This window comes from Eubalaena glacialis, chromosome 6, assembly GCF_028564815.1.
Source record: "Eubalaena glacialis isolate mEubGla1 chromosome 6, mEubGla1.1.hap2.+ XY, whole genome shotgun sequence".
In the NCBI taxonomy this organism is placed as follows: Eukaryota; Metazoa; Chordata; class Mammalia; order Artiodactyla; family Balaenidae; genus Eubalaena; species Eubalaena glacialis.
This window is the reverse complement of record NC_083721.1, coordinates 138,511,975-138,535,221: the sequence shown is the minus strand read 5'-3', so window position 1 is coordinate 138,535,221 and position 23,247 is coordinate 138,511,975.

Sequence of the window (23,247 nt, the reverse complement as noted above, 5' to 3'; positions counted from 1 at the left end):
CATAGAAGAAAATGAGTTTTCTCGAAAGAAACCTTGTGCTTCCAGTTCCTAGTTGAAAGCTCACGCTGCTCTGCTCTATACCTAAAGTGAAAGTCAACGTGAGCCCAAGCTTCGAAGTAAGGCCCTGATTATCCTTGCAAAACGAGAGGCGTGCAGCAGCTCCATGAGGCCTTCATCGTTGTTCTGCTTTAGTTTCAAGGTAGTAAGCTTTTCAACACTCCTAGGGGCCTTGCTTCAGCACCCGTTTCAGTACCAGAACACTGCGTAGAACCAGGAAGCTCAGCTCCTGCGTGTATGCTGCGTGTCAACCTAGAAATTAGAGACTGATGGCACAAGGCTAGTTTTCCCATTATGAAAGCTCCGTTGATGCGGCCCCGAAGCTACCTGAAAAGCACTGTTGTTACCGTGCTTTTACTTACAGCCGGCATGGTTCATAGAAGAAAATGAGTTTTCTCGAAAGAAACCTTGTGCTTCCAGTTCCTAGTTGGAAGCTCACCCTGCTCTGCTCTATACCAAACGTGAAAGTCAATGTGAGCACTAGCCTCGAAGTAAGGCCCTGATTATCCTGGCAAAACGGGAGGCGTGCAGCAGCTCCATGAGGCCTTCATCGCTGTTCTGCTTTAGTTTCACGGTAGTAAGCTTTGCAAGACTCCTAGGGACTTTGCTTAAGCAACCGTTTCGGTACCAGAACACTGCGTAGAGACAGTAAGCTCTGGTCCTGCGTGTATGCTGCGTGTCAACCTAGAAATTGGAGACTGATGGCATAAGGCTTCTTTTCCCATTATGAAAGCTCCGTTCATGCGGCCTCGAAGCTACCTGAAAAGCATTGTTGTTGCCGGGGTTTTCCTCACTGCCGGCATGGTTCTGAGAAGAAAATGAGTTTTCTCCTGAGAAACCTTGAGTTTTCAGTTCCTTGTTGGTAGCTCACCCTGCTCTGCGCTATACCTAAAGTGAAAGTCAACGTGAGCCCAAGCTTCGAAGTAAGGCCCTGATTATCCTTGCAAAACGAGAGGCGTGGAGCAGCTCCATGAGGCCTTCATCGTTGTTCTGCTTTAGTTTCAAGGTAGTAAGCTTTTCAACACTCCTAGGGGCCTTGCTTCAGCACCCGTTTCAGTACCAGAACACTGCGTAGAACCAGGAAGCTCTGCTCCTGCGTGTATGCTGCGTGTCAACCTAGAAATTAGAGACTGATGGCACAAGGCTAGTTTTCCCATTATGAAAGCTCTGTTGATGCGGCCCCGAAGCTACCTGAAAAGCACTGTTGTTACCGTGCTTTTACTTATAGCCGGCATGGTTCATAGAAGAAAATGAGTTTTCTTGAAAGAAACCTTGTGCTTCCAGTTCCTAGTTGGAAGCTCACCCTGCTCTGCTCTATACCAAACGTGAAAGTCAATGTGAGCACTAGCCTCGAAGTAAGGCCCTGATTATCCTGGCAAAACGGGAGGCGTGCAGCAGCTCCATGAGGCCTTCATCGCTGTTCTGCTTTAGTTTCACGGTAGTAAGCTTTCCAACATTCCTAGGGACTTTGCTTAAGCAACCGTTTCGGTACCAGAACACTGCGTAGAGACAGTAAGCTCTGGTCCTGCGTGTATGCTGCGTGTCAACTTAGAAATTGGAGACTGATGGCATAAGGCTTCTTTTCCCATTATGAAAGCTCCGTTCATGCGGCCTCGAAGCTACCTGAAAAGCATTGTTGTTGCCGGGGTTTTCCTCACTACCGGCATGGTTCTGAGAAGAAAATGAGTTTTCTCCTACAAAACCTTGGGTTTCCAGTTCCTTGTTGGAAGCTCACCCTGCTCTGCGCTATACCTAAAGTGAAAGTCAACGTGAGCCCAAGCTTCAAAGTAAGGCCCTGATTATCCTTGCAAAACGAGAGGCGTGCAGCAGCTCCATGAGGCCTTCATCGTTGTTCTGCTTTAGTTTCAAGGTAGTAAGCTTTTCAACACTCCTAGGGGCCTTGCTTCAGCACCCGTTTCAGTACCAGAACACTGCCTAGAACCAGGAAGCTCTGGTCCTGCGTGTATGCTGCGTGTCAACTTAGAAATTAGAGACTGATGGCACAAGGCTTGTTTTCCCATTTTGAAAGCTCCAGTCATGCGGCCCCGAAGCTACCTGAAAAGCACTGTTGTTACCGTGCTTTTACTTACAGCCGGCATGGCACATAGAAGAAAATGAGTTTTCTCGAAAGAAACCTTGTGCTTCCAGTTCCTAGTTGGAAGCTCACCCTGCTCTGCTCTATACCAAACGTGAAAGTCAATGTGAGCACTAGCCTCGAAGTAAGGCCCTGATTATCCTGGCAAAACGGGAGGCGTGCAGCAGCTCCATGAGGCCTTCATCGCTGTTCTGCTTTAGTTTCAAGGTAGTAAGCTTTTCAACACTCCTAGGGGCCTTGCTTCAGCACCCGTTTCAGTACCAGAACACTGCGTAGAACCAGGAAGCTCTGGTCCTGCGTGTATGCTGCATGTCAACCTAGAAATTGGAGACTGATGGCATAAAGCTTCTTTTCCCATTATGAAAGCTCCGTTCATGCGGCCTCGAAGCTACCTGAAAAGCATGGTTGTTGCCGGGGTTTTCCTCACTGCCGGCATGGTTCTGAGAAAAAATGAGTTTTCTCCTAAGAAACCTTGGGTTTCCATTACCTTGTTGGAAGCTCACCCTGCTCTGCTCTATACCTAATGTGAAAGTCAACGTGAGCCCAAGCTTCGAAGTAAGGCCCTGATTATCCTTGAAAAACGAGAGGCGTGCAGCAGCTCCATGAGGCCTTCATCGTTGTTCTGCTTTAGTTTCAAGGTAGTAAGCTTTTCAACACTCCTAGGGGCCTTGCTTCAGCACCCGTTTCAGTACCAGAACACTGCCTAGAACCAGGAGCTCTGGTCCTGCGTGTATGCTGCGTGTCAACTTAGAAATTAGAGACTGATGGCACAAGGCTTGTTTTCCCATTTTGAAAGCTCCAGTCATGCGGCCCCGAAGCTACCTGAAAAGCACTGTTGTTACCGTGCTTTTACTTACAGCCGGCATGGCACATAGAAGAAAATGAGTTTTCTCGAAAGAAACCTTGTGCTTCCAGTTCCTAGTTGGAAGCTCACCCTGCTCTGCTCTATACCTAAAGTGAAAGTCAAGGTGAGCCCAAGCTTCGAAGTAAGGCCCTGATTATCCTTGCAAAACGAGAGGCGTGCAGCAGCTCCATGAGGCCTTCATCGTTGTTCTGCTTTAGTTTCAAGGTAGTAAGCTTTTCAACACTCCTAGGGGCCTTGCTTCCGCACCCGTTTCTGTACCAGAACACTGCGTAGAACCAGGAAGCTCTGCTCCTGCGTGTATGCTGCGTGTCAACCTAGAAATTAGAGACTGATGGCACAAGGCTAGTTTTCCCATTATGAAAGCTCCGTTGATGCGGCCCCGAAGCTACCTGAAAAGCACTGTTGTTACCGTGCTTTTACTTACAGCCGGCATGGTTCATAGAAGAAAATGAGTTTTCTCGAAAGAAACCTTGTGCTTCCAGTTCCTAGTTGGAAGCTCACCCTGCTCTGCTCTATACCAAACGTGAAAGTCAATGTGAGCACTAGCCTCGAAGTAAGGCCCTGATTATCCTGGCAAAACGGGAGGCGTGCAGCAGCTCCATGAGGCCTTCATCGCTGTTCTGCTTTAGTTTCACGGTAGTAAGCTTTCCAAGACTCCTAGGGACTTTGCTTAAGCAACCGTTTCGGTACCAGAACACTGCGTAGAGACAGTAAGCTCTGGTCCTGCGTGTATGCTGCGTGTCAACCTAGAAATTGGAGACTGATGGCATAAGGTTTCTTTTCCCATTATGAAAGCTCCGTTCATGCGGCCTCGAAGCTACCTGAAAAGCATTGTTGTTGCCGGGGTTTTCCTCACTGCCGGCATGGTTCTGAGAAGAAAATGAGTTTTCTCCTGAGAAACCTTGGGTTTCCCGTTCCTTGTTGGAAGCTCACCCTGCTCTGCGCTATACCTAAAGTGAAAGTCAACGTGAGCCCAAGCTTCGAAGTAAGGCCCTGATTATCCTTGCAAAACGAGAGGCGTGCAGCAGCTCCATGAGGCCTTCATCGTTGTTCTGCTTTAGTTTCAAGGTAGTAAGCTTTTCAACACTCCTAGGGGCCTTGCTTCAGCACCCGTTTCAGTACCAGAACACTGCGTAGAACCAGGAAGCTCTGGTCCTGCGTGTATGCTGCGTGTCAACCTAGAAATTAGAGACTGATGGCACAAGGCTAGTTTTCCCATTATGAAAGCTCTGTTGATGCGGCCCCGAAGCTACCTGAAAAGCACTGTTGTTACCGTGCTTTTACTTACAGCCGGCATGGTTCATAGAAGAAAATGAGTTTTCTCGAAAGAAACCTTGTGCTTCCAGTTCCTAGTTGGAAACTCACCATGCTCTGCTCTATACTAAACGTGAAAGTCAATGTGAGCACTAGCCTCGAAGTAAGGCCCTGATTATCCTGGCAAAACGGGAGGCGTGCAGCAGTTCCATGAGGCCTTCATTGCTGTTCTGCTTTAGTTTCACGGTAGTAAGCTTTCCAACATTCCTAGGGACTTTGCTTAAGCAACCGTTTCGGTACCAGAACACTGCGTAGAGACAGTAAGCTCTGGTCCTGCGTGTATGCTGCGTGTCAACCTAGAAATTGGAGACTGATGGCATAAGGCTTCTTTTCCCATTATGAAAGCTCCGTTCATGCGGCCTCGAAGCTACCTGAAAAGCATTGTTGTTGCCGGGGTTTTCCTCACTGCCGGCATGGTTCTGAGAAGAAAATGAGTTTTCTCCTGAGAAACCTTGGGTTTCCCGTTCCTTGTTGGAAGCTCACCCTGCTCTGCGCTATACCTAAAGTGAAAGTCAACGTGAGCCCAAGCTTCGAAGTAAGGCCCTGATTATCCTTGCAAAACGAGAGGCGTGCAGCAGCTCCATGAGGCCTTCATCGTTGTTCTGCTTTAGTTTCAAGATAGTAAGCTTTTCAACACTCCTAGGGGCCTTGCTTCAGCACCCGTTTCAGTACCAGAACACTGCGTAGAACTAGGAAGCTCTGCTCCTGCGTGTATGCTGCGTGTCAACCTAGAAATTAGAGACTGATGGCACAAGGCTAGTTTTCCCATTATGAAAGCTCTGTTGATGCGGCCCCGAAGCTACCTGAAAAGCACTGTTGTTACCGTGCTTTTACTTACAGCCGGCATGGTTCATAGAAGAAAATGAGTTTTCTCGAAAGAAACCTTGTGCTTCCAGTTCCTAGTTGGAAGCTCACCATGCTCTGCTCTATACCAAACGTGAAAGTCAATGTGAGCACTAGCCTCGAAGTAAGGCCCTGATTATCCTGGCAAAACGGGAGGCGTGCAGCAGTTCCATGAGGCCTTCATTGCTGTTCTGCTTTAGTTTCACGGTAGTAAGCTTTCCAACATTCCTAGGGACTTTGCTTAAGCAACCGTTTCGGTACCAGAACACTGCGTAGAGACAGTAAGCTCTGGTCCTGCGTGTATGCTGCGTGTCAACTTAGAAATTGGAGACTGATGGCATAAGGCTTCTTTTCCCATTATGAAAGCTCCGTTCATGCGGCCTCGAAGCTACCTGAAAAGCATTGTTGTTGCCGGGGTTTTCCTCACTACCGGCATGGTTCTGAGAAGAAAATGAGTTTTCTCCTACAAAACCTTGGGTTTCCAGTTCCTTGTTGGAAGCTCACCCTGCTCTGCGCTATACCTAAGGTGAAAGTCAACGTGAGCCCAAGCTTCAAAGTAAGGCCCTGATTATCCTTGCAAAACGAGAGGCGTGCAGCAGCTCCATGAGGCCTTCATCGTTGTTCTGCTTTAGTTTCAAGGTAGTAAGCTTTTCAACACTCCTAGGGGCCTTGCTTCAGCACCCGTTTCAGTACCAGAACACTGCGTAGAACCAGGAAGCTCTGGTCCTGCGTGTATGCTGCGTGTCAACTTAGAAATTAGAGACTGATGGCACAAGGCTTGTTTTCCCATTTTGAAAGCTCCAGTCATGCGGCCCCGAAGCTACCTGAAAAGCACTGTTGTTACCGTGCTTTTACTTACAGCCGGCATGGCACATAGAAGAAAATGAGTTTTCTCGAAAGAAACCTTGTGCTTCCAGTTCCTAGTTGGAAGCTCACCCTGCTCTGCTCTATACCAAACGTGAAAGTCAATGTGAGCACTAGCCTCGAAGTAAGGCCCTGATTATCCTGGCAAAACGGGAGGCGTGCAGCAGCTCCATGAGGCCTTCATCGCTGTTCTGCTTTAGTTTCAAGGTAGTAAGCTTTTCAACACTCCTAGGGGCCTTGCTTCAGCACCCGTTTCAGTACCAGAACACTGCGTAGAACCAGGAAGCTCTGGTCCTGCGTGTATGCTGCATGTCAACCTAGAAATTGGAGACTGATGGCATAAAGCTTCTTTTCCCATTATGAAAGCTCCGTTCATGCGGCCTCGAAGCTACCTGAAAAGCATGGTTGTTGCCGGGGTTTTCCTCACTGCCGGCATGGTTCTGAGAAAAAATGAGTTTTCTCCTAAGAAACCTTGGGTTTCCATTACCTTGTTGGAAGCTCACCCTGCTCTGCTCTATACCTAATGTGAAAGTCAACGTGAGCCCAAGCTTCGAAGTAAGGCCCTGATTATCCTTGAAAAACGAGAGGCGTGCAGCAGCTCCATGAGGCCTTCATCGTTGTTCTGCTTTAGTTTCAAGGTAGTAAGCTTTTCAACACTCCTAGGGGCCTTGCTTCAGCACCCGTTTCAGTACCAGAACACTGCCTAGAACCAGGAGCTCTGGTCCTGCGTGTATGCTGCGTGTCAACTTAGAAATTAGAGACTGATGGCACAAGGCTTGTTTTCCCATTTTGAAAGCTCCAGTCATGCGGCCCCGAAGCTACCTGAAAAGCACTGTTGTTACCGTGCTTTTACTTACAGCCGGCATGGCACATAGAAGAAAATGAGTTTTCTCGAAAGAAACCTTGTGCTTCCAGTTCCTAGTTGGAAGCTCACCCTGCTCTGCTCTATACCTAAAGTGAAAGTCAAGGTGAGCCCAAGCTTCGAAGTAAGGCCCTGATTATCCTTGCAAAACGAGAGGCGTGCAGCAGCTCCATGAGGCCTTCATCGTTGTTCTGCTTTAGTTTCAAGGTAGTAAGCTTTTCAACACTCCTAGGGGCCTTGCTTCCGCACCCGTTTCTGTACCAGAACACTGCGTAGAACCAGGAAGCTCTGCTCCTGCGTGTATGCTGCGTGTCAACCTAGAAATTAGAGACTGATGGCACAAGGCTAGTTTTCCCATTATGAAAGCTCTGTTGATGCGGCCCCGAAGCTACCTGAAAAGCAGTGTTGTTACCGTGCTTTTACTTACAGCCGGCATGGTTCATAGAAGAAAATGAGTTTTCTCGAAAGAAACCTTGTGCTTCCAGTTCCTAGTTGGAAGCTCACCCTGCTCTGCTCTATACCAAACGTGAAAGTCAATGTGAGCACTAGCCTCGAAGTAAGGCCCTGATTATCCTGGCAAAACGGGAGGCGTGCAGCAGCTCCATGAGGCCTTCATCGCTGTTCTGCTTTAGTTTCACGGTAGTAAGCTTTCCAAGACTCCTAGGGACTTTGCTTAAGCAACCGTTTCGGTACCAGAACACTGCGTAGAGACAGTAAGCTCTGGTCCTGCGTGTATGCTGCGTGTCAACCTAGAAATTGGAGACTGATGGCATAAGGTTTCTTTTCCCATTATGAAAGCTCCGTTCATGCGGCCTCGAAGCTACCTGAAAAGCATTGTTGTTGCCGGGGTTTTCCTCACTGCCGGCATGGTTCTGAGAAGAAAATGAGTTTTCTCCTGAGAAACCTTGGGTTTCCCGTTCCTTGTTGGAAGCTCACCCTGCTCTGCGCTATACCTAAAGTGAAAGTCAACGTGAGCCCAAGCTTCGAAGTAAGGCCCTGATTATCCTTGCAAAACGAGAGGCGTGCAGCAGCTCCATGAGTCCTTCATCGTTGTTCTGCTTTAGTTTCAAGGTAGTAAGCTTTTCAACACTCCTAGGGGCCTTGCTTCAGCACCCGTTTCAGTACCAGAACACTGCGTAGAACCAGGAAGCTCTGGTCCTGCGTGTATGCTGCGTGTCAACCTAGAAATTAGAGACTGATGGCACAAGGCTAGTTTTCCCATTATGAAAGCTCTGTTGATGCGGCCCCGAAGCTACCTGAAAAGCACTGTTGTTACCGTGCTTTTACTTACAGCCGGCATGGTTCATAGAAGAAAATGAGTTTTCTCGAAAGAAACCTTGTGCTTCCAGTTCCTAGTTGGAAGCTCACCATGCTCTGCTCTATACTAAACGTGAAAGTCAATGTGAGCACTAGCCTCGAAGTAAGGCCCTGATTATCCTGGCAAAACGGGAGGCGTGCAGCAGTTCCATGAGGCCTTCATTGCTGTTCTGCTTTAGTTTCACGGTAGTAAGCTTTCCAACATTCCTAGGGACTTTGCTTAAGCAACCGTTTCGGTACCAGAACACTGCGTAGAGACAGTAAGCTCTGGTCCTGCGTGTATGCTGCGTGTCAACTTAGAAATTGGAGACTGATGGCATAAGGCTTCTTTTCCCATTATGAAAGCTCCGTTCATGCGGCCTCGAAGCTACCTGAAAAGCATTGTTGTTGCCGGGGTTTTCCTCACTGCCGGCATGGTTCTGAGAAGAAAATGAGTTTTCTCCTGAGAAACCTTGGGTTTCCCGTTCCTTGTTGGAAGCTCACCCTGCTCTGCGCTATACCTAAAGTGAAAGTCAACGTGAGCCCAAGCTTCGAAGTAAGGCCCTGATTATCCTTGCAAAACGAGAGGCGTGCAGCAGCTCCATGAGGCCTTCATCGTTGTTCTGCTTTAGTTTCAAGATAGTAAGCTTTTCAACACTCCTAGGGGCCTTGCTTCAGCACCCGTTTCAGTACCAGAACACTGCGTAGAACCAGGAAGCTCTGCTCCTGCGTGTATGCTGCGTGTCAACCTAGAAATTAGAGACTGATGGCACAAGGCTAGTTTTCCCATTATGAAAGCTCTGTTGATGCGGCCCCGAAGCTACCTGAAAAGCACTGTTGTTACCGTGCTTTTACTTACAGCCGGCATGGTTCATAGAAGAAAATGAGTTTTCTCGAAAGAAACCTTGTGCTTCCAGTTCCTAGTTGGAAGCTCACCATGCTCTGCTCTATACCAAACGTGAAAGTCAATGTGAGCACTAGCCTCGAAGTAAGGCCCTGATTATCCTGGCAAAACGGGAGGCGTGCAGCAGTTCCATGAGGCCTTCATTGCTGTTCTGCTTTAGTTTCACGGTAGTAAGCTTTCCAACATTCCTAGGGACTTTGCTTAAGCAACCGTTTCGGTACCAGAACACTGCGTAGAGACAGTAAGCTCTGGTCCTGCGTGTATGCTGCGTGTCAACTTAGAAATTGGAGACTGATGGCATAAGGCTTCTTTTCCCATTATGAAAGCTCCGTTCATGCGGCCTCGAAGCTACCTGAAAAGCATTGTTGTTGCCGGGGTTTTCCTCACTGCCGGCATGGTTCTGAGAAGAAAATGAGTTTTCTCCTACAAAACCTTGGGTTTCCAGTTCCTTGTTGGAAGCTCACCCTGCTCTGCGCTATACCTAAAGTGAAAGTCAACGTGAGCCCAAGCTTCAAAGTAAGGCCCTGATTATCCTTGCAAAACGAGAGGCGTGCAGCAGCTCCATGAGGCCTTCATCGTTGTTCTGCTTTAGTTTCAAGGTAGTAAGCTTTTCAACACTCCTAGGGGCCTTGCTTCAGCACCCGTTTCAGTACCAGAACACTGCCTAGAACCAGGAAGCTCTGGTCCTGCGTGTATGCTGCGTGTCAACTTAGAAATTAGAGACTGATGGCACAAGGCTTGTTTTCCCATTTTGAAAGCTCCAGTCATGCGGCCCCGAAGCTACCTGAAAAGCACTGTTGTTACCGTGCTTTTACTTACAGCCGGCATGGCACATAGAAGAAAATGAGTTTTCTCGAAAGAAACCTTGTGCTTCCAGTTCCTAGTTGGAAGCTCACCCTGCTCTGCTCTATACCAAACGTGAAAGTCAATGTGAGCACTAGCCTCGAAGTAAGGCCCTGATTATCCTGGCAAAACGGGAGGCGTGCAGCAGCTCCATGAGGCCTTCATCGCTGTTCTGCTTTAGTTTCAAGGTAGTAAGCTTTTCAACACTCCTAGGGGCCTTGCTTCAGCACCCGTTTCAGTACCAGAACACTGCGTAGAACCAGGAAGCTCTGGTCCTGCGTGTATGCTGCATGTCAACCTAGAAATTGGAGACTGATGGCATAAAGCTTCTTTTCCCATTATGAAAGCTCCGTTCATGCGGCCTCGAAGCTACCTGAAAAGCATGGTTGTTGCCGGGGTTTTCCTCACTGCCGGCATGGTTCTGAGAAAAAATGAGTTTTCTCCTAAGAAACCTTGGGTTTCCATTACCTTGTTGGAAGCTCACCCTGCTCTGCTCTATACCTAATGTGAAAGTCAACGTGAGCCCAAGCTTCGAAGTAAGGCCCTGATTATCCTTGAAAAACGAGAGGCGTGCAGCAGCTCCATGAGGCCTTCATCGTTGTTCTGCTTTAGTTTCAAGGTAGTAAGCTTTTCAACACTCCTAGGGGCCTTGCTTCAGCACCCGTTTCAGTACCAGAACACTGCCTAGAACCAGGAGCTCTGGTCCTGCGTGTATGCTGCGTGTCAACTTAGAAATTAGAGACTGATGGCACAAGGCTTGTTTTCCCATTTTGAAAGCTCCAGTCATGCGGCCCCGAAGCTACCTGAAAAGCACTGTTGTTACCGTGCTTTTACTTACAGCCGGCATGGCACATAGAAGAAAATGAGTTTTCTCGAAAGAAACCTTGTGCTTCCAGTTCCTAGTTGGAAGCTCACCCTGCTCTGCTCTATACCTAAAGTGAAAGTCAAGGTGAGCCCAAGCTTCGAAGTAAGGCCCTGATTATCCTTGCAAAATGAGAGGCGTGCAGCAGCTCCATGAGGCCTTCATCGTTGTTCTGCTTTAGTTTCAAGGTAGTAAGCTTTTCAACACTCCTAGGGGCCTTGCTTCCGCACCCGTTTCTGTACCAGAACACTGCGTAGAACCAGGAAGCTCTGCTCCTGCGTGTATGCTGCGTGTCAACCTAGAAATTAGAGACTGATGGCACAAGGCTAGTTTTCCCATTATGAAAGCTCCGTTGATGCGGCCCCGAAGCTACCTGAAAAGCACTGTTGTTACCGTGCTTTTACTTACAGCCGGCATGGTTCATAGAAGAAAATGAGTTTTCTCGAAAGAAACCTTGTGCTTCCAGTTCCTAGTTGGAAGCTCACCCTGCTCTGCTCTATACCAAACGTGAATGTCAATGTGAGCACTAGCCTCGAAGTAAGGCCCTGATTATCCTGGCAAAACGGGAGGCGTGCAGCAGCTCCATGAGGCCTTCATCGCTGTTCTGCTTTAGTTTCACGGTAGTAAGCTTTCCAAGACTCCTAGGGACTTTGCTTAAGCAACCGTTTCGGTACCAGAACACTGCGTAGAGACAGTAAGCTCTGGTCCTGCGTGTATGCTGCGTGTCAACCTAGAAATTGGAGACTGATGGCATAAGGTTTCTTTTCCCATTATGAAAGCTCCGTTCATGCGGCCTCGAAGCTACCTGAAAAGCATTGTTGTTGCCGGGGTTTTCCTCACTGCCGGCATGGTTCTGAGAAGAAAATGAGTTTTCTCCTGAGAAACCTTGGGTTTCCCGTTCCTTGTTGGAAGCTCACCCTGCTCTGCGCTATACCTAAAGTGAAAGTCAACGTGAGCCCAAGCTTCGAAGTAAGGCCCTGATTATCCTTGCAAAACGAGAGGCGTGCAGCAGCTCCATGAGGCCTTCATCGTTGTTCTGCTTTAGTTTCAAGGTAGTAAGCTTTTCAACACTCCTAGGGGCCTTGCTTCAGCACCCGTTTCAGTACCAGAACACTGCGTAGAACCAGGAAGCTCTGGTCCTGCGTGTATGCTGCGTGTCAACCTAGAAATTAGAGACTGATGGCACAAGGCTAGTTTTCCCATTATGAAAGCTCTGTTGATGCGGCCCCGAAGCTACCTGAAAAGCACTGTTGTTACCGTGCTTTTACTTACAGCCGGCATGGTTCATAGAAGAAAATGAGTTTTCTCGAAAGAAACCTTGTGCTTCCAGTTCCTAGTTGGAAGCTCACCATGCTCTGCTCTATACTAAACGTGAAAGTCAATGTGAGCACTAGCCTCGAAGTAAGGCCCTGATTATCCTGGCAAAACGGGAGGCGTGCAGCAGTTCCATGAGGCCTTCATTGCTGTTCTGCTTTAGTTTCACGGTAGTAAGCTTTCCAACATTCCTAGGGACTTTGCTTAAGCAACCGTTTCGGTACCAGAACACTGCGTAGAGACAGTAAGCTCTGGTCCTGCGTGTATGCTGCGTGTCAACTTAGAAATTGGAGACTGATGGCATAAGGCTTCTTTTCCCATTATGAAAGCTCCGTTCATGCGGCCTCGAAGCTACCTGAAAAGCATTGTTGTTGCCGGGGTTTTCCTCACTGCCGGCATGGTTCTGAGAAGAAAATGAGTTTTCTCCTGAGAAACCTTGGGTTTCCCGTTCCTTGTTGGAAGCTCACCCTGCTCTGCGCTATACCTAAAGTGAAAGTCAACGTGAGCCCAAGCTTCGAAGTAAGGCCCTGATTATCCTTGCAAAACGAGAGGCGTGCAGCAGCTCCATGAGGCCTTCATCGTTGTTCTGCTTTAGTTTCAAGATAGTAAGCTTTTCAACACTCCTAGGGGCCTTGCTTCAGCACCCGTTTCAGTACCAGAACACTGCGTAGAACCAGGAAGCTCTGCTCCTGCGTGTATGCTGCGTGTCAACCTAGAAATTAGAGACTGATGGCACAAGGCTAGTTTTCCCATTATGAAAGCTCTGTTGATGCGGCCCCGAAGCTACCTGAAAAGCACTGTTGTTACCGTGCTTTTACTTACAGCCGGCATGGTTCATAGAAGAAAATGAGTTTTCTCGAAAGAAACCTTGTGCTTCCAGTTCCTAGTTGGAAGCTCACCATGCTCTGCTCTATACCAAACGTGAAAGTCAATGTGAGCACTAGCCTCGAAGTAAGGCCCTGATTATCCTGGCAAAACGGGAGGCGTGCAGCAGTTCCATGAGGCCTTCATTGCTGTTCTGCTTTAGTTTCACGGTAGTAAGCTTTCCAACATTCCTAGGGACTTTGCTTAAGCAACCGTTTCGGTACCAGAACACTGCGTAGAGACAGTAAGCTCTGGTCCTGCGTGTATGCTGCGTGTCAACTTAGAAATTGGAGACTGATGGCATAAGGCTTCTTTTCCCATTATGAAAGCTCCGTTCATGCGGCCTCGAAGCTACCTGAAAAGCATTGTTGTTGCCGGGGTTTTCCTCACTACCGGCATGGTTCTGAGAAGAAAATGAGTTTTCTCCTACAAAACCTTGGGTTTCCAGTTCCTTGTTGGAAGCTCACCCTGCTCTGCGCTATACCTAAAGTGAAAGTCAACGTGAGCCCAAGCTTCAAAGTAAGGCCCTGATTATCCTTGCAAAACGAGAGGCGTGCAGCAGCTCCATGAGGCCTTCATCGTTGTTCTGCTTTAGTTTCAAGGTAGTAAGCTTTTCAACACTCCTAGGGGCCTTGCTTCAGCACCCGTTTCAGTACCAGAACACTGCCTAGAACCAGGAAGCTCTGGTCCTGCGTGTATGCTGCGTGTCAACTTAGAAATTAGAGACTGATGGCACAAGGCTTGTTTTCCCATTTTGAAAGCTCCAGTCATGCGGCCCCGAAGCTACCTGAAAAGCACTGTTGTTACCGTGCTTTTACTTACAGCCGGCATGGCACATAGAAGAAAATGAGTTTTCTCGAAAGAAACCTTGTGCTTCCAGTTCCTAGTTGGAAGCTCACCCTGCTCTGCTCTATACCAAACGTGAAAGTCAATGTGAGCACTAGCCTCGAAGTAAGGCCCTGATTATCCTGGCAAAACGGGAGGCGTGCAGCAGCTCCATGAGGCCTTCATCGCTGTTCTGCTTTAGTTTCAAGGTAGTAAGCTTTTCAACACTCCTAGGGGCCTTGCTTCAGCACCCGTTTCAGTACCAGAACACTGCGTAGAACCAGGAAGCTCTGGTCCTGCGTGTATGCTGCATGTCAACCTAGAAATTGGAGACTGATGGCATAAAGCTTCTTTTCCCATTATGAAAGCTCCGTTCATGCGGCCTCGAAGCTACCTGAAAAGCATGGTTGTTGCCGGGGTTTTCCTCACTGCCGGCATGGTTCTGAGAAAAAATGAGTTTTCTCCTAAGAAACCTTGGGTTTCCATTACCTTGTTGGAAGCTCACCCTGCTCTGCTCTATACCTAATGTGAAAGTCAACGTGAGCCCAAGCTTCGAAGTAAGGCCCTGATTATCCTTGAAAAACGAGAGGCGTGCAGCAGCTCCATGAGGCCTTCATCGTTGTTCTGCTTTAGTTTCAAGGTAGTAAGCTTTTCAACACTCCTAGGGGCCTTGCTTCAGCACCCGTTTCAGTACCAGAACACTGCCTAGAACCAGGAGCTCTGGTCCTGCGTGTATGCTGCGTGTCAACTTAGAAATTAGAGACTGATGGCACAAGGCTTGTTTTCCCATTTTGAAAGCTCCAGTCATGCGGCCCCGAAGCTACCTGAAAAGCACTGTTGTTACCGTGCTTTTACTTACAGCCGGCATGGCACATAGAAGAAAATGAGTTTTCTGGAAAGAAACCTTGTGCTTCCAGTTCCTAGTTGGAAGCTCACCCTGCTCTGCTCTATACCTAAAGTGAAAGTCAAGGTGAGCCCAAGCTTCGAAGTAAGGCCCTGATTATCCTTGCAAAACGAGAGGCGTGCAGCAGCTCCATGAGGCCTTCATCGCTGTTCTGCTTTAGTTTCACGGTAGTAAGCTTTCCAAGACTCCTAGGGACTTTGCTTAAGCAACCGTTTCGGTACCAGAACACTGCGTAGAGACAGTAAGCTCTGGTCCTGCGTGTATGCTGCGTGTCAACCTAGAAATTGGAGACTGATGGCATAAGGTTTCTTTTCCCATTATGAAAGCTCCGTTCATGCGGCCTCGAAGCTACCTGAAAAACATTGTTGTTGCCGGGGTTTTCCTCACTGCCGGCATGGTTCTGAGAAGAAAATGAGTTTTCTCCTGAGAAACCTTGGGTTTCCCGTTCCTTGTTGGAAGCTCACCCTGCTCTGCGCTATACCTAAAGTGAAAGTCAACGTGAGCCCAAGCTTCGAAGTAAGGCCCTGATTATCCTTGCAAAACGAGAGGCGTGCAGCAGCTCCATGAGGCCTTCATCGTTGTTCTGCTTTAGTTTCAAGGTAGTAAGCTTTTCAACACTCCTAGGGGCCTTGCTTCAGCACCCGTTTCAGTACCAGAACACTGCGTAGAACCAGGAAGCTCTGGTCCTGCGTGTATGCTGCGTGTCAACCTAGAAATTAGAGACTGATGGCACAAGGCTAGTTTTCCCATTATGAAAGCTCTGTTGATGCGGCCCCGAAGCTACCTGAAAAGCACTGTTGTTACCGTGCTTTTACTTACAGCCGGCATGGTTCATAGAAGAAAATGAGTTTTCTCGAAAGAAACCTTGTGCTTCCAGTTCCTAGTTGGAAGCTCACCATGCTCTGCTCTATACTAAACGTGAAAGTCAATGTGAGCACTAGCCTCGAAGTAAGGCCCTGATTATCCTGGCAAAACGGGAGGCGTGCAGCAGTTCCATGAGGCCTTCATTGCTGTTCTGCTTTAGTTTCACGGTAGTAAGCTTTCCAACATTCCTAGGGACTTTGCTTAAGCAACCGTTTCGGTACCAGAACACTGCGTAGAGACAGTAAGCTCTGGTCCTGCGTGTATGCTGCGTGTCAACTTAGAAATTGGAGACTGATGGCATAAGGCTTCTTTTCCCATTATGAAAGCTCCGTTCATGCGGCCTCGAAGCTACCTGAAAAGCATTGTTGTTGCCGGGGTTTTCCTCACTACCGGCATGGTTCTGAGAAGAAAATGAGTTTTCTCCTACAAAACCTTGGGTTTCCAGTTCCTTGTTGGAAGCTCACCCTGCTCTGCGCTATACCTAAAGTGAAAGTCAACGTGAGCCCAAGCTTCAAAGTAAGGCCCTGATTATCCTTGCAAAACGAGAGGCGTGCAGCAGCTCCATGAGGCCTTCATCGTTGTTCTGCTTTAGTTTCAAGGTAGTAAGCTTTTCAACACTCCTAGGGGCCTTGCTTCAGCACCCGTTTCAGTACCAGAACACTGCCTAGAACCAGGAAGCTCTGGTCCTGCGTGTATGCTGCGTGTCAACTTAGAAATTAGAGACTGATGGCACAAGGCTTGTTTTCCCATTTTGAAAGCTCCAGTCATGCGGCCCCGAAGCTACCTGAAAAGCACTGTTGTTACCGTGCTTTTACTTACAGCCGGCATGGCACATAGAAGAAAATGAGTTTTCTCGAAAGAAACCTTGTGCTTCCAGTTCCTAGTTGGAAGCTCACCCTGCTCTGCTCTATACCAAACGTGAAAGTCAATGTGAGCACTAGCCTCGAAGTAAGGCCCTGATTATCCTGGCAAAACGGGAGGCGTGCAGCAGCTCCATGAGGCCTTCATCGCTGTTCTGCTTTAGTTTCAAGGTAGTAAGCTTTTCAACACTCCTAGGGGCCTTGCTTCAGCACCCGTTTCAGTACCAGAACACTGCGTAGAACCAGGAAGCTCTGGTCCTGCGTGTATGCTGCATGTCAACCTAGAAATTGGAGACTGATGGCATAAAGCTTCTTTTCCCATTATGAAAGCTCCGTTCATGCGGCCTCGAAGCTACCTGAAAAGCATGGTTGTTGACGGGGTTTTCCTCACTGCCGGCATGGTTCTGAGAAAAAATGAGTTTTCTCCTAAGAAACCTTGGGTTTCCATTACCTTGTTGGAAGCTCACCCTGCTCTGCTCTATACCTAATGTGAAAGTCAACGTGAGCCCAAGCTTCGAAGTAAGGCCCTGATTATCCTTGCAAAACGAGAGGCGTGCAGCAGCTCCATGAGGCCTTCATCGTTGTTCTGCTTTAGTTTCAAGATAGTAAGCTTTTCAACACTCCTAGGGGCCTTGCTTCAGCACCCGTTTCAGTACCAGAACACTGCCTAGAACCAGGAGCTCTGGTCCTGCGTGTATGCTGCGTGTCAACTTAGAAATTAGAGACTGATGGCACAAGGCTTGTTTTCCCATTTTGAAAGCTCCATTCATGCGGCCCCGAATCTACCTGAAAAGCACTGTTGTTACCGTGCTTTTACTTACAGCCGGCATGGCCCATAGAAGAAAATGAGTTTTCTCGAAAGAAACCTTGTGCTTCCAGTTCCTAGTTGGAAGCTCACCCTGCTCTGCTCTATACCAAACGTGAAAGTCAATGTGAGCACTAGCCTCGAAGTAAGGCCCTGATTATCCTGGCAAAACGGGAGGCGTGCAGCAGCTCCATGAGGCCTTCATCGCTGTTCTGCTTTAGTTTCACGGTAGTAAGCTTTGCAAGACTCCTAGGGACTTTGCTTAAGCAACCGTTTCGGTACCAGAACACTGCGTAGAGACAGTAAGCTCTGGTCCTGCGTGTATGCTGCGTGTCAACCTAGAAATTGGAGACTGATGGCATAAGGCTTCTTTTCCCATTATGAAAGCTCCGTTCATGCGGCCTCGAAGCTACCTGAAAAGCATTGTTGTTGCCGGGGTTTTCCTCACTGCCGGCATGGTTCTGAGAAGAAAATGAGTTTTCTCCTGAGAAACCTTGGGTTTCCAGTTCCTTGTTGGAAGCTCACCCTGCTCTGCGCTATACCTAAAGTGAAAGTCAACGTGAGCCCAAGCTTCGAAGTAAGGCCCTGATTATCCTTGCAAAACGAGAGGCGTGGAGCAGCTCCATGAGGCCTTCATCGTTGTTCTGCTTTAGTTTCAAGGTAGTAAGCTTTTCAACACTCCTAGGGGCCTTGCTTCAGCACCCGTTTCAGTACCAGAACATTGCCTAGAACCAGGAAGCTCTGGTCCTGCGTGTATGCTGCGTGTCAACTTAGAAATTAGAGACTGATGGCACAAGGCTTGTTTTCCCATTTTGAAAGCTCCAGTCATGCGGCCCCGAAGCTACCTGAAAAGCACTGTTGTTACCGTGCTTTTACTTACAGCCGGCATGGCACATAGAAGAAAATGAGTTTTCTCGAAAGAAACCTTGTGCTTCCAGTTCCTAGTTGGAAGCTCACCCTGCTCTGCTCTATACCTAAAGTGAAAGTCATGGTGAGCCCAAGCTTCGAAGTAAGGCCCTGATTATCCTTGCAAAACGAGAGGCGTGCAGCAGCTCCATGAGGCCGTCATCGTTGTTCTGCTTTAGTTTCAAGGTAGTAAGCTTTTCAACACTCCTGGGGGCCTTGCTTCAGCACCCGTTTCAGTACCAGAACACTGCGTAGAACCAGGAAGCTCTGCTCCTGCGTCTATGCTGCGTGTCAACCTAGAAATTAGAGACCGATGGCACAAGGCTAGTTTTCCCATTATGAAAGCTCCGTTGATGCGGCCCCGAAGCTACCTGAAAAGCACTGTTGTTACCGTGCTTTTATTACAGCCGGCATGGTTCATAGAAGAAAATGAGTTTTCTCGAAAGAAACCTTGTGCTTCCAGTTCCTAGTTGGAAGCTCACCCTGCTCTGCTCTATACCAAACGTGAAAGTCAATGTGAGCACTAGCCTCGAAGTAAGGCCCTGATTATCCTGGCAAAACGGGAGGCGTGCAGCAGCTCCATGAGGCCTTCATCGCTGTTCTGCTTTAGTTTCACGGTAGTAAGCTTTGCAAGACTCCTAGGGACTTTGCTTAAGCAACCGTTTCGGTACCAGAACACTGCGTAGAGACAGTAAGCTCTGGTCCTGCGTGTATGCTGCGTGTCAACCTAGAAATTGGAGACTGATGGCATAAGGCTTCTTTTCCCATTATGAAAGCTCCGTTCATGCGGCCTCGAAGCTACCTGAAAAGCATTGTTGTTGCCGAGGTTTTCCTCACTGCCGGCATGGTTCTGAGAAGAAAATGAGTTTTCTCCTGAGAAACCTTGGGTTTCCCGTTCCTTGTTGGAAGCTCACCCTGCTCTGCTCTATACCTAAAATGAAAGTCAACGTGAGGCCAAGCTTTGAAGTAAGGCCCTGATTATCCTTGCAAAACGAGAGGCGTGCAGCAGCTCCATGAAGCCTTCATCGTTGTTCTGCTTTAGTTTCAAGGTAGTAAGCTTTTCAACACTCCTAGGGGCCTTGCTTCAGCACCCGTTTCAGTCAGAACACTGCGTAGAACCAGGAAGCTCTGCTCCTGCGTGTATGCTGCGTGTCAACCTAGAAATTAGAGACTGATGGCACAAGGCTTGTTTTCCCATTTTGAAAGCTCCATTCATGCGGCCCCGAATCTACCTGAAAAGCACTGTTGTTACCGTGCTTTTACTTACAGCCGGCATGGCCCATAGAAGAAAATGATTTTTCTCGAAAGAAACCTTGTGCTTCCAGTTCCTAGTTGAAAGCTCACCCTGCTCTGCTCTATACCAAACGTGAAAGTCAATGTGAGCACTAGCCTCGAAGTAAGGCCCTGATTATCCTGGCAAAACGGGAGGCGTGCAGCAGCTCCATGAGGCCTTCATCGCTTTTCTGCTTTAGTTTCACGGTAGTAAGCTTTCCAAGACTCCTAGGGACTTTGCTTAAGCAACCGTTTCGGTACCAGAACACTGCGTAGAGACAGTAAGCTCTGGTCCTGCGTGTATGCTGCGTGTCAACCTAGAAATTGGAGACTGATGGCATAAGGCTTCTTTTCCCATTATGAAAGCTCCGTTCATGCGGCCTCGAAGCTACCTGAAAAGCATTGTTGTTGCCGGGGTTTTCCTCACTGCCGGCATGGTTCTGAGAAGAAAATGAGTTTTCTCCTGAGAAACCTTGGGTTTCCCGTTCCTTGTTGGAAGCTCACCCTGCTCTGCGCTATACCTAAAGTGAAAGTCAACGTGAGCCCAAGCTTCGAAGTAAGGCCCTGATTATCCTTGCAAAACGAGAGGCGTGGAGCAGCTCCATGAGGCCTTCATCGTTGTTCTGCTTTAGTTTCAAGGTAGTAAGCTTTTCAACACTCCTAGGGGCCTTGCTTCAGCACCCGTTTCAGTACCAGAACACTGCGTAGAACCAGGAAGCTCTGGTCCTGCGTGTATGCTGCGTGTCAACCTAGAAATTAGAGACTGATGGCACAAGGCTAGTTTTCCCATTATGAAAGCTCTGTTGATGTGGCCCCGAAGCTACCTGAAAAGCACTGTTGTTACCGTGCTTTTACTTATAGCCGGCATGGTTCATAGAAGAAAATGAGGTTTCTTGAAAGAAACCTTGTGCTTCCAGTTCCTAGTTGGAAGCTCACCCTGCTCTGCTCTATACCAAACGTGAAAGTCAATGTGAGCACTAGCCTCGAAGTAAGGCCCTGATTATCCTGGCAAAACGGGAGGCGTGCAGCAGCTCCATGAGGCCTTCATCGCTGTTCTGCTTTAGTTTCACGGTAGTAAGCTTTCCAACATTCCTAGGGACTTTGCTTAAGCAACCGTTTCGGTACCAGAACACTGCGTAGAGACAGTAAGCTCTGGTCCTGCGTGTATGCTGCGTGTCAACTTAGAAATTGGAGACTGATGGCATAAGGCTTCTTTTCCCATTATGAAAGCTCCGTTCATGCGGCCTCGAAGCTACCTGAAAAGCATTGTTGTTGCCGGGGTTTTCCTCACTACCGGCATGGTTCTGAGAAGAAAATGAGTTTTCTCCTACAAAACCTTGGGTTTCCAGTTCCTTGTTGGAAGCTCACCCTGCTCTGCGCTATACCTAAAGTGAAAGTCAACGTGAGCCCAAGCTTCAAAGTAAGGCCCTGATTATCCTTGCAAAACGAGAGGCGTGCAGCAGCTCCATGAGGCCTTCATCGTTGTTCTGCTTTAGTTTCAAGGTAGTAAGCTTTTCAACACTCCTAGGGGCCTTGCTTCAGCACCCGTTTCAGTACCAGAACACTGCCTAGAACCAGGAAGCTCTGGTCCTGCGTGTATGCTGCGTGTCAACTTAGAAATTAGAGACTGATGGCACAAGGCTTGTTTTCCCATTTTGAAAGCTCCAGTCATGCGGCCCCGAAGCTACCTGAAAAGCACTGTTGTTACCGTGCTTTTACTTACAGCCGGCATGGCACATAGAAGAAAATGAGTTTTTTCGAAAGAAACCTTGTGCTTCCAGTTCCTAGTTGGAAGCTCACCCTGCTCTGCTCTATACCTAAAGTGAAAGTCATGGTGAGGCCAAGCTTCGAAGTAAGGCCCTGATTATCCTTGCAAAACGAGAGGCGTGCAGCAGCTCCATGAGGCCGTCATCGTTGTTCTGCTTTAGTTTCAAGGTAGTAAGCTTTTCAACACTCCTGGGGGCCTTGCTTCAGCACCCGTTTTAGTACCAGAACACTGCGTAGAACCAGGAAGCTCTGCTCCTGCGTGTATGCTGCGTGTCAACCTAGAAATTAGAGACCGATGGCACAAGGCTAGTTTTCCCATTATGAAAGCTCCGTTGATGCGGCCCCGAAGCTACCTGAAAAGCACTGTTGTTACCGTGCTTTTACTTACAGCCTGCATGGCTCATAGAAGAAAATGAGTTTTCTCGAAAGAAACCTTGTGCTTCCAGTTCCTAGTTGGAAGCTCACCCTGCTCTGCGCTATACCTAAAGTGAAAGACAACGTGAGCCCAAGCTTCGAAGTAAGGCCCTGATTGTCCTTGCAAAACGAGAGGCGTGCAGCAGCTCCATGAGGCCTTCATCGTTGTTCTGCTTTAGTTTCAAGGTAGTAAGCTTTTCAACACTCCTAGGGGCCTTGCTTCAGCACCCGTTTCAGTACCAGAACACTGCGTAGAACCAGGAAGCTCAGCTCCTGCGTGTATGCTGCGTGTCAACCTAGAAATTAGAGACTGATGGCACAAGGCTAGTTTTCCCATTATGAAAGATCCGTTGATGCGGCCCCGAAGCTACCTGAAAAGCACTGTTGTTACCGTGCTTTTACTTACAGCCGGCATGGTTCATAGAAGAAAATGAGTTTTCTCCAAAGAAACCTTGTGCTTCCAGTTCCTAGTTGGAAGCTCACCCTGCTCTGCTCTATACCAAACGTGAAAGTCAATGTGAGCACTAGCCTCGAAGTAACGCCCTGATTATCCTGGCAAAACGGGAGGCGTGCAGCAGCTCCATGAGGCCTTCATCGCTGTTCTGCTTTAGTTTCACGGTAGTAAGCTTTCCAAGACTCCTAGGGACTTTGCTTAAGCAACCGTTTCGGTACCAGAACACTGCGTAGAGACAGTAAACTCTGGTCCTGCGTGTATGCTGCGTATCAACCTAGAAATTGGAGACTGATGGCATAAGGCTTCTTTTCCCATTATGAAAGCTCCGTTCATGCGGCCTCGAAGCTACCTGAAAAGCATTGTTGTTGCCGGGGTTTTCCTCACTGCCGGCATGGTTCTGAGAAGAAAATGAGTTTTCTCCTAAGAAACCTTGGGTTTCCAGTTCCTTGTTGGAAGCTCACCCTGCTCTGTGCTATACCTAAAATGAAAGTCAACGTGAGCCCAAGCTTCGAAGTAAGGCCCTGATTATCCTTGCAAAACGAGAGGCGTGCAGCAGCTCCATGAGGCCTTCATCGCTGTTCTGCTTTAGTTTCAAGGTAGTAAGCTTTTCAACACTCCTAGGGGCCTTGCTTCAGCACCCGTTTCAGCCAGAACACTGCGTAGAACCAGGAAGCTCTGCTCCTGCGTGTATGCTGCGTGTCAAACTAGAAATTAGAGACTGATGGCACAACGCTTGTTTTCCCATTTTGAAAGCTCCATTCATGCGGCCCCGAAGCTACCTGAAAAGCACTGTTGTTACCGTGCTTTTACTTACAGCCGGCATGGCACATAGAATAAAATGAGTTTTCTCGAAAGAAACCTTGTGCTTCCAGTTCCTAGTTGAAAGCTCACCCTGCTCTGCTCTATACCTAAAGTGAAAGTCAACGTGAGCCCAAGCTTCGAAGTAAGGCCCTGATTATCCTTGCAAAACGAGAGGCGTGCAGCAGCTCCATGAGGCCTTCATCGTTGTTCTGCTTTAGTTTCAAGGTAGTAAGCTTTTCAACACTCCTAGGGGCCTTGCTTCAGCACCCGTTTCAGTACCAGAACACTGCGTAGAACCAGGAAGCTCAGCTCCTGCGTGTATGCTGCGTGTCAACCTAGAAATTAGAGACTGATGGCACAAGGCTAGTTTTCCCATTATGAAAGCTCCGTTG